The sequence below is a fragment of the Ursus arctos genome, unplaced genomic scaffold (genome assembly GCF_023065955.2).
Source record: "Ursus arctos isolate Adak ecotype North America unplaced genomic scaffold, UrsArc2.0 scaffold_17, whole genome shotgun sequence".
Lineage (NCBI taxonomy): Eukaryota > Metazoa > Chordata > Mammalia > Carnivora > Ursidae > Ursus > Ursus arctos.
Window position 1 is genome coordinate 440,850 of NW_026622841.1, and position 6,867 is coordinate 447,716.

General features: G+C 56.9%; 1 long non-coding RNA gene across 1 annotated transcript; it reads left to right on the forward strand.

Moving 5' to 3' along the window:
- Positions 1-146: 146 nt before the first annotated feature.
- LOC125282732 (uncharacterized) lies at positions 147-5,744 on the forward strand. The gene is made up of 5 exons (XR_007189914.2): positions 147-803; positions 2,491-2,532; positions 2,631-2,833; positions 2,938-2,983; positions 3,585-5,744. It is a non-coding gene; the product is annotated as an uncharacterized LOC125282732 (long non-coding RNA).
- The last annotated feature ends 1,123 nt before the right edge of the window (positions 5,745-6,867 follow it).

The following is a 6,867-nucleotide window of genomic DNA, read 5'->3' on the forward strand; positions in this document are numbered from 1 at the left end:
CCCCGGCCCGGCTCGGCCCCGGCGATCCGCCCGGCGGCGGTGGCGCGGCGCCCCCTCGCGCCCGGCCGCAGGTCCCCGGGGCGGGCAGAGCTCCGGGCGCGCGGCCCCGGCTCAGGGCTGGGTCCACTTGGAGCGGGCGCTCGGGGGCACCCGAGGCGCGGACCCCGCTCTGCGCACCGCGCCCGGCCCACGCGCTCACACTCCCTCCCAGACACGCGCGCGCTCGCACACACACATCGCGGCGGCTCCAGAAGCAGAGACCCCCGCCCGCCCTCCTAACCACACCCCGAAGCAACCCTGTGGTAAAGGGGCAGAACCGGGGGCTGTCCCTTTGGGCTCGGCCTGCGAGTCCGAGGGCAGGCACTGGAGTCTGGAGACGCTTGGCCCGTCACCCGGGGAGCCGCTGTCGGGGGTTCGCGTACCGGTGGCGTCGTGTGTCTTGGATCTTGGACGACCCGCGCAGCTCTGGTAAGGAGACGTTTGGTCGCGTGCGTTTGCAGGAAGGAAGTGTTCCTCCAGCGTGAGCCTGAACACGGAGACCTTGGAAGGAAGGTTTCTTCGCCATAGAAACACTCCCTGAATCTCCCATCAGGAGAGGCCTGGCCCCCCGCGGGTGAAGGCCACCTCTGCCACGGAATGATGGCTCTGGGACAGCTCTGTTTGTTAGCGGAATCCCCTTTCTGGAGCACCGGCTGTCCCAAAGAATGGATGTGGTAGCTGCCCAGGCCGAGGAGGCCACGGACTGAAACCCAGAAACCCTCCCACTCCAAGAAGACGCATTAAAACATAATTAAGCAAACAAGGTAAGTCTGGGGAAGTTCTCAGCAGGTGCTGGCCAGAGCCCAGCAGCTGCCAGTTACTGCGCAGGTGGGGGTGTGGGTGGAGATGTGATTTCTCAGACTCAACATTACCCCGTTGCTGCCGGTCCCCCCGGGAGGATATTCCCACACTCGCTGCACCCTGGCTGTCTCTCCACGCCTTTGACCCCGTCCCTGGGCGGGGGGGACTGTGCAGAGCGGCCAAGCCCCTCCCCCCACCCTGTGTATCCAGCCTCTGCTGCAGGACATCTCATTTTGTCAACCCTGGCCTTTCAGTCAACAAAGATCTCTAGATCGAGTTGTTTTTTATTTGTCCCGATCCATAATTTTCAGTCATTTGTTTCTTTAAAACTTGATGTCTCAGAAAACTTAATTGTATCGTGTGACATATTAGCTCGTTCCTCACCTTGAGCTGGAGGAAAACTGTCCCAGGCATGGACAGAGCAGGACTGAGCAGGCGCCCTGGGGCACTCCACTGGGCTCGGCCTGGGCTTTGCTGCTGACCGGTGGTCCGTTCACCTGGGCCTGACCGTCGGGCCAGCGCAGTGTGCCTCCCTTCTAGACTAGTCCAGCCGCTCACATCTCCCGAATTGTTTGGGAGGTGTCGGAGGAGACTTTCTGGAGAGCCTTTCGGAAATCAGATAGAAGGACCCAGGCATCTATGGGGCGCGGGGCGGGCTGTGCGCGTACTTGTATCAAGCTGAGCTTGGTGTGTGTTTTCCCTGGGGGCGGGTCTGTAATTCCCCTCACACACGTCCCATCCTCTTGTGTTATCCGTGTTCCTGCTTCGGAACCTCCCAGGGCTCCATCTGTGTTTCTGATTGTTGTTGAAATCAAGCGAGGCCGCGGTACTGAGGGGCTGCTGCTGGGGTTCCGGACCCTCAGGTAGTCACGCGGCCTAGAGTCCCAGCGCGGCTACCGTTGTGTCGATGCACTGCTGACGGTCCGCAAGGGCGGGGAGCCAGGGCAGGGCTGCAGAAGACGGTACCCATCATCCCGGCAGCCTCTCTGTTGCTTTTTCTAAATAATGTTCAATTCGTGTCCTGGTTGATGCATTTGCACTTTTGTGTACCTTCTGTTTTGGAAAAGGAGTGAACATTTACAAAAAATATGTATATATATTACATGCTCATTGTAGAAAATCAGAAAACTTTCTGGGAAAAATAGGGGAAAATAAACCCTCTGATTTTCCCATCTCCATCACCCAGAATTTATCACTGCTACCGTTGGGTACCTAATGTTTGTACCAAGCATTTTGCTCTCTTTGAATGTAAAAATATATTTTTGTTTATATTCAAAAACAGCACCGTAACGTATGCTGGGTTTTCACCCCTTAACGAGAAATGAAACAACCTTTGCCAGCCTCTAACGTCATTTCTTTTAATTTTATTTTTTTTAAGATTTTATTTATTTATTTATTAGAGAGAGAGCACAAGCAGGTGGAGAGGCAGACGAGGGAGAGGGAGAAGCAGGGTCCCCACTGAGCAGGGAACCCGATGAGGGGCTCGATCCCAGGCCCTTGGGATCATGACCCGAGCCAAAGGCAGATGCTTCACGGACTGAGCCACCCAGGCACCCTCTGTCATTTTAAATGATGGCGTAGAGTCCCATCCTGGGGCCAGTACTGTACCTTCGCTGAAACTCTATTCCCTGACATTTGTCCGTTGTTCAGTGTTCCGCTCTGACAGAACGCCCGCCGCAGACGTCTTTGCAGGTGCGTCTCGACCACAGTAACACTTGGGTGAGTGCTGACCGCTGTGCTCTTGGGTGGGTCCTGGTGGTGAATGTAATTGAAAACTCATTTCTCTGAAGGAGCAGAAGGTTTGCGCGCATTTGCTTATCTCTGTCTTCGCGGACGGGAAGCCCCTGGGGAGGGCACAGCTGGTTTTTGCCTCCTTGGCCCTTGGTGCCCGAGTGTGTTTCGTGGACGGATATTGTGATGTGTGAGTGAGGAAGCAAGTGGGCGCTTCGCAGACCCAGACGTCTAGTTACTTTCTTCACCAATAGTTTCCAAGGTAGTCACTTTTTCTAGATATTTATAATTGTCATGAATTTTCATTTCTTGGCTGCTTTTCAAATCAAGAGATGAGACATTCCTTCCCTTTTTTTTTTTCCACAGCTTTACTGAGAGAGCATTCAGACACCGGACAATTCATCCATGTCGAGTGAGCAATTCGGTGGTTTTTAGGGTGTTCACAGGGGCGTGTCGCCACTGCCACAGTCGGTTTAGGGTATTTTTCCTGCTTTGCCACCCCAGCCCCGGCTGTAGGGACCCCCTGCCCTCTGCTGCCCTCCTGGGCCGTGGGTCCCTGGGGGCTGGAACTCGGTTGTCCCCACAGCCCTGGTCTGCCCGGCTCCCCTCGGCTGTCAGACACCTGCGTTCTTCTGCTCACCTGGCTGGCTCTCAGCTTTTTCTCCTTTGCTTTCATGACAGAGGGCATGGTTTCTGACACCTGCCACCCTCCGTCTCCACGGCCGTCTCCGGGACGGGGGTTCCTCTCCCTGAGCCGCTGTCGCCTCTGCAGCGAGCCTTTCCCGGCCTCACTCAGCCGCGACTGGAAGACACTCTGTGTCTGCATTTCTGTTCTCAGATTTTCCTTTCTCCTGAGAGTTGGCCGCGTTCCTGCGTCCAGACCCTCGAGGGCGCGGGCAGCTCTTCCCTGCTGCTTCCTATCTGCTCTGTCATCCAGCTTTTGATGGATCAGGCGCCCGTCTGCCTTTGAGCTGTCTCAGACTTTCTCCTTTGTTCGTTACGTTTCATCCCAGGTTCCCGGGCTCCGCGTTTCTGTTACTCACCTTAGTTTGAGCTCCACATGGGAATCCGTCTCCTGAAATGTGGATACATTTCCTTTGTGGTGTTCCCGACAGAGCAGAGCCTGCGCTGGCTTCCTCCTCCTACCTCGTGGCTCCGGAAGAGAACAGTGTTCCACGCAGGAAATGCGTGCGGCTGAAATGTGTGCAGATAACACTTTTGTCAATTAGGTCAAACAAGGTGAGCTCTGTTGGAGGACACTCGGTGGGGGGCAAGCAATCGGTTCTGTCTTTGCTTGTGGACAAGGGAGGCGTCCAGGCATTGAGGCGTCTGTGATCGGGTCCTTCCCTCTGCAGACCAGCAGGCAGCGTGTGCGGTCGCGGCTTTCTATCTGTAAACATCCGGGATCCGCGCCCTCAGGGGCGGTTCACACGACACTCCTCAGAGCTGCTTTTATGATCGTGCAGCGTTCCCGACCCAGTAAGCGCCGCAGGATTTCGTTAGGACCGTCTCCCGTTGTTTACTCACCATCCATCCTGGGATGCAGGAATCTCTTACTGCCCTGTTGATTCTGGGCCACCGACCTGACCTTCCGTTTCACTGGCCCTGCTTCTCGGAAGTATCTCACATTCGATGTAATGACACTAAATTATCCGAGCTGCTTAGTGCTGTGTAGTGTCTGGAACAGGGTTTTGGATGGTTGGGACTTGCTGTTTCCCTGAATTATTTGGCATGACTGACATTCTGAAGAGAAACTGCTCTTGTCTGTGAGTGGAGCTGAGCCCTCGGCCATTCACTCGCCTCCAACCGGTTCAACAAGGGTTTGTTCACACGTCAGTGAAACAGCCACGTGTGCCGGGCTCCATGGCTCCCAGTCGCATCAGACCCAGCACTGCCCTCGGGAGGGGGAAAGCGTGTCGAGGCACGCCCTGAGCTGCCCCACAGGTCGGACTGGGTGAACCCACGGTGGCCCGAGGGGAAGGGGCTCAGTGGACGTGCACGGGACGGCTGCTGCCTCACCTTCGCCCTCCCCAAACACGAGCCACTCCGTGGCCTCACTCCCCCCATCTTCAGCCTCCACGGAAAACACGGGTCCTAGAGGCAGGCGACAGAAGTGAGACAAAGGGAGACACAGAGAGAAAGCCACAGTCTTCCCCCCAGACACAACGAACCCAAGTAGAACAAAGAGCTGTTCTCGGATTCATAAGAAACACGCAGCAGGCACTTCTTAGCTTGTGTCGGACGTAGCCCCTTCCTCAAGAACAACCAACGAGGCACAGTAACCGTGTGGAAAGACCAAGAATTTTCCTGTGAGTGAGGAGAACGGTGCAGGAGACGTGCAGAAGAGGCTTGGCAGAGTGGACATGGCGAGAGTGAGTGCAGACCACCAGCACAGCAGCCCCCGTGGCCACGGCCTCCCCGAGTCCCTTGGAGGGAAGGGGAACACGTGGCAGGGGTGCGTCTGCTTTGTCTCTTCATGCTGAGATCATTAGCTCTTCTGACTAAAAACAAAACCCAAAAAACCCAGACTGCTTCAGCGTCTGGATGCTTTCCTATCTGCGAATGCTGTCGTCACCTCCCTAGGCTGGTGTCCCGAGAGCCGGCCCAGATTTGCGGACACCCTCTCGGCTCAGGTCAGAGGTCCGTCCTGGCCACGGAACCCACACGCCCACCGCTATCTGGCTGTGCCCATCTTCCTGTACTTGTCTGTTAGAAAATATGCCCCATCTCCTCCAGATAAATACCAAGACCATTGCTTCTAAGAATGTGTAGAATTCCTAGAATTCTAAGGTGGAATTGCCCTTTTGTTAGAAATTTTCCCTGGATTCGTTTTCAGCCTCGCACTCTTGCTCACACTTCCCTTGCACAAACTCATCCTGACAGCGTCTGGGGGCGGTTGTGGCTGGTCTGCCGGCCTTCGTTACCACACCAGCGACGTGGCTGCAGGGCCCCCACGGAGGCCCTGCGTGGGTGTCAGCTTCACGCTCTACAGGCTGGCTTCTGGGGTTTGCTGACGAGGAACCCTGAGGCCTCGGGCGCCCCCGCGGCTCTGACGACTCTTCAGCCGGTGGCCAGCCTGCCGGCCTCTGCTGGGAGGAGTTAGCTCTCTGGAAGTTGGGCTCACCATGGCAAGAGCGGGGTGGAGTCCCTTTCCTGGGATAGCAATACACTCAAGGAACGTAGGTGGTCTTGTGCTTCCTATGGGACCAGAAGGTGTCTGGTCCGCCCCATTTGGAATATCAAGGACACGATGAGGCTCCCGGACAAAGCAGCAGCAGCAGAATGCCCCCCCTCCCCATGTCCCAGGTGGAAGCCAGTGTGGTGACCGTAGGGACACCGGGAACGTCCCTCCCCAGGCCTCTGTGGACGGAGCACTGTGTGAGTCAGGTTGGGCCTGAGTGTTAGCTGTCTTGGGTTCTGCAGCCAGAGAGCTCCGCTCACGCGTCCTGGGGCCCCAGACGGCCCCCCCAGGGGCGGGTCCGGGTAGTAAGCCTGCAAGGTCCGCTGCCTGATTCACCCCTCGCAGGTGCGTAAGGCTCATCTGTGCCTGCGCAGTGCCTGCAGTCCGTGGCATTTATCACTGTCTTGTTGGCGGGTTGCTGGAAATTCTGAGAGCGTTTTCCCGTGCTTCTGCGCCTGGGACAGTAACCTCCGCTCCGATCTGGGTCCAGGGAGGGAGCAAATGTGCAGACAGGAACCGCCTGTCCCTGGAAGCTGGCAGACACCACAGAGCAGGTGTGTCCCCACAGCTCACCCCGGGGCACAGCTGTCCCTGCTACGCCTGCTGGGACTCCCGGGCCCTTCCCGCCTGCCGCCTGATGTGTTTTAACCTGGTGTTATTTATGTGCGTGTGAGTGGTGTGTGTGAATGCGGCTGAGACGTGTGTATCGTGTGCACGTGTACATATGTGCGTCTGTTTGCATGCGTGTGTTTCTGGTCCCCATCCTGCCCCTCTGTTGGAGGCCAGGTGCCAGGTGTCCCTCACAGAGCCTGGGACAGCATCTTGCATGTGGCAGGCACTGGGTGATGCTTGTTATATTTGTTCAAAGAGCAAAGACGATGCTTCCTGCGGGAAAGCGTAGGTTTCCTCTGGCTCAGCGTCCGGCCGCTTCTGTTCCCCATTCCCCACTCTTCCCGGCCTGGTGGCTCCAGAAACAAAGGAGGAAGCCTCTGGGAATTTGGAGACACTGTGCCCAGGGGATGGGGGAAGGTGTCCCCCACTAGAAGAGGTGAGGAACTCTCCAGAAGGATTGTCCCAGGTAGAGCTCATAAGGAGCAGAGGACCAGACTGGTGGA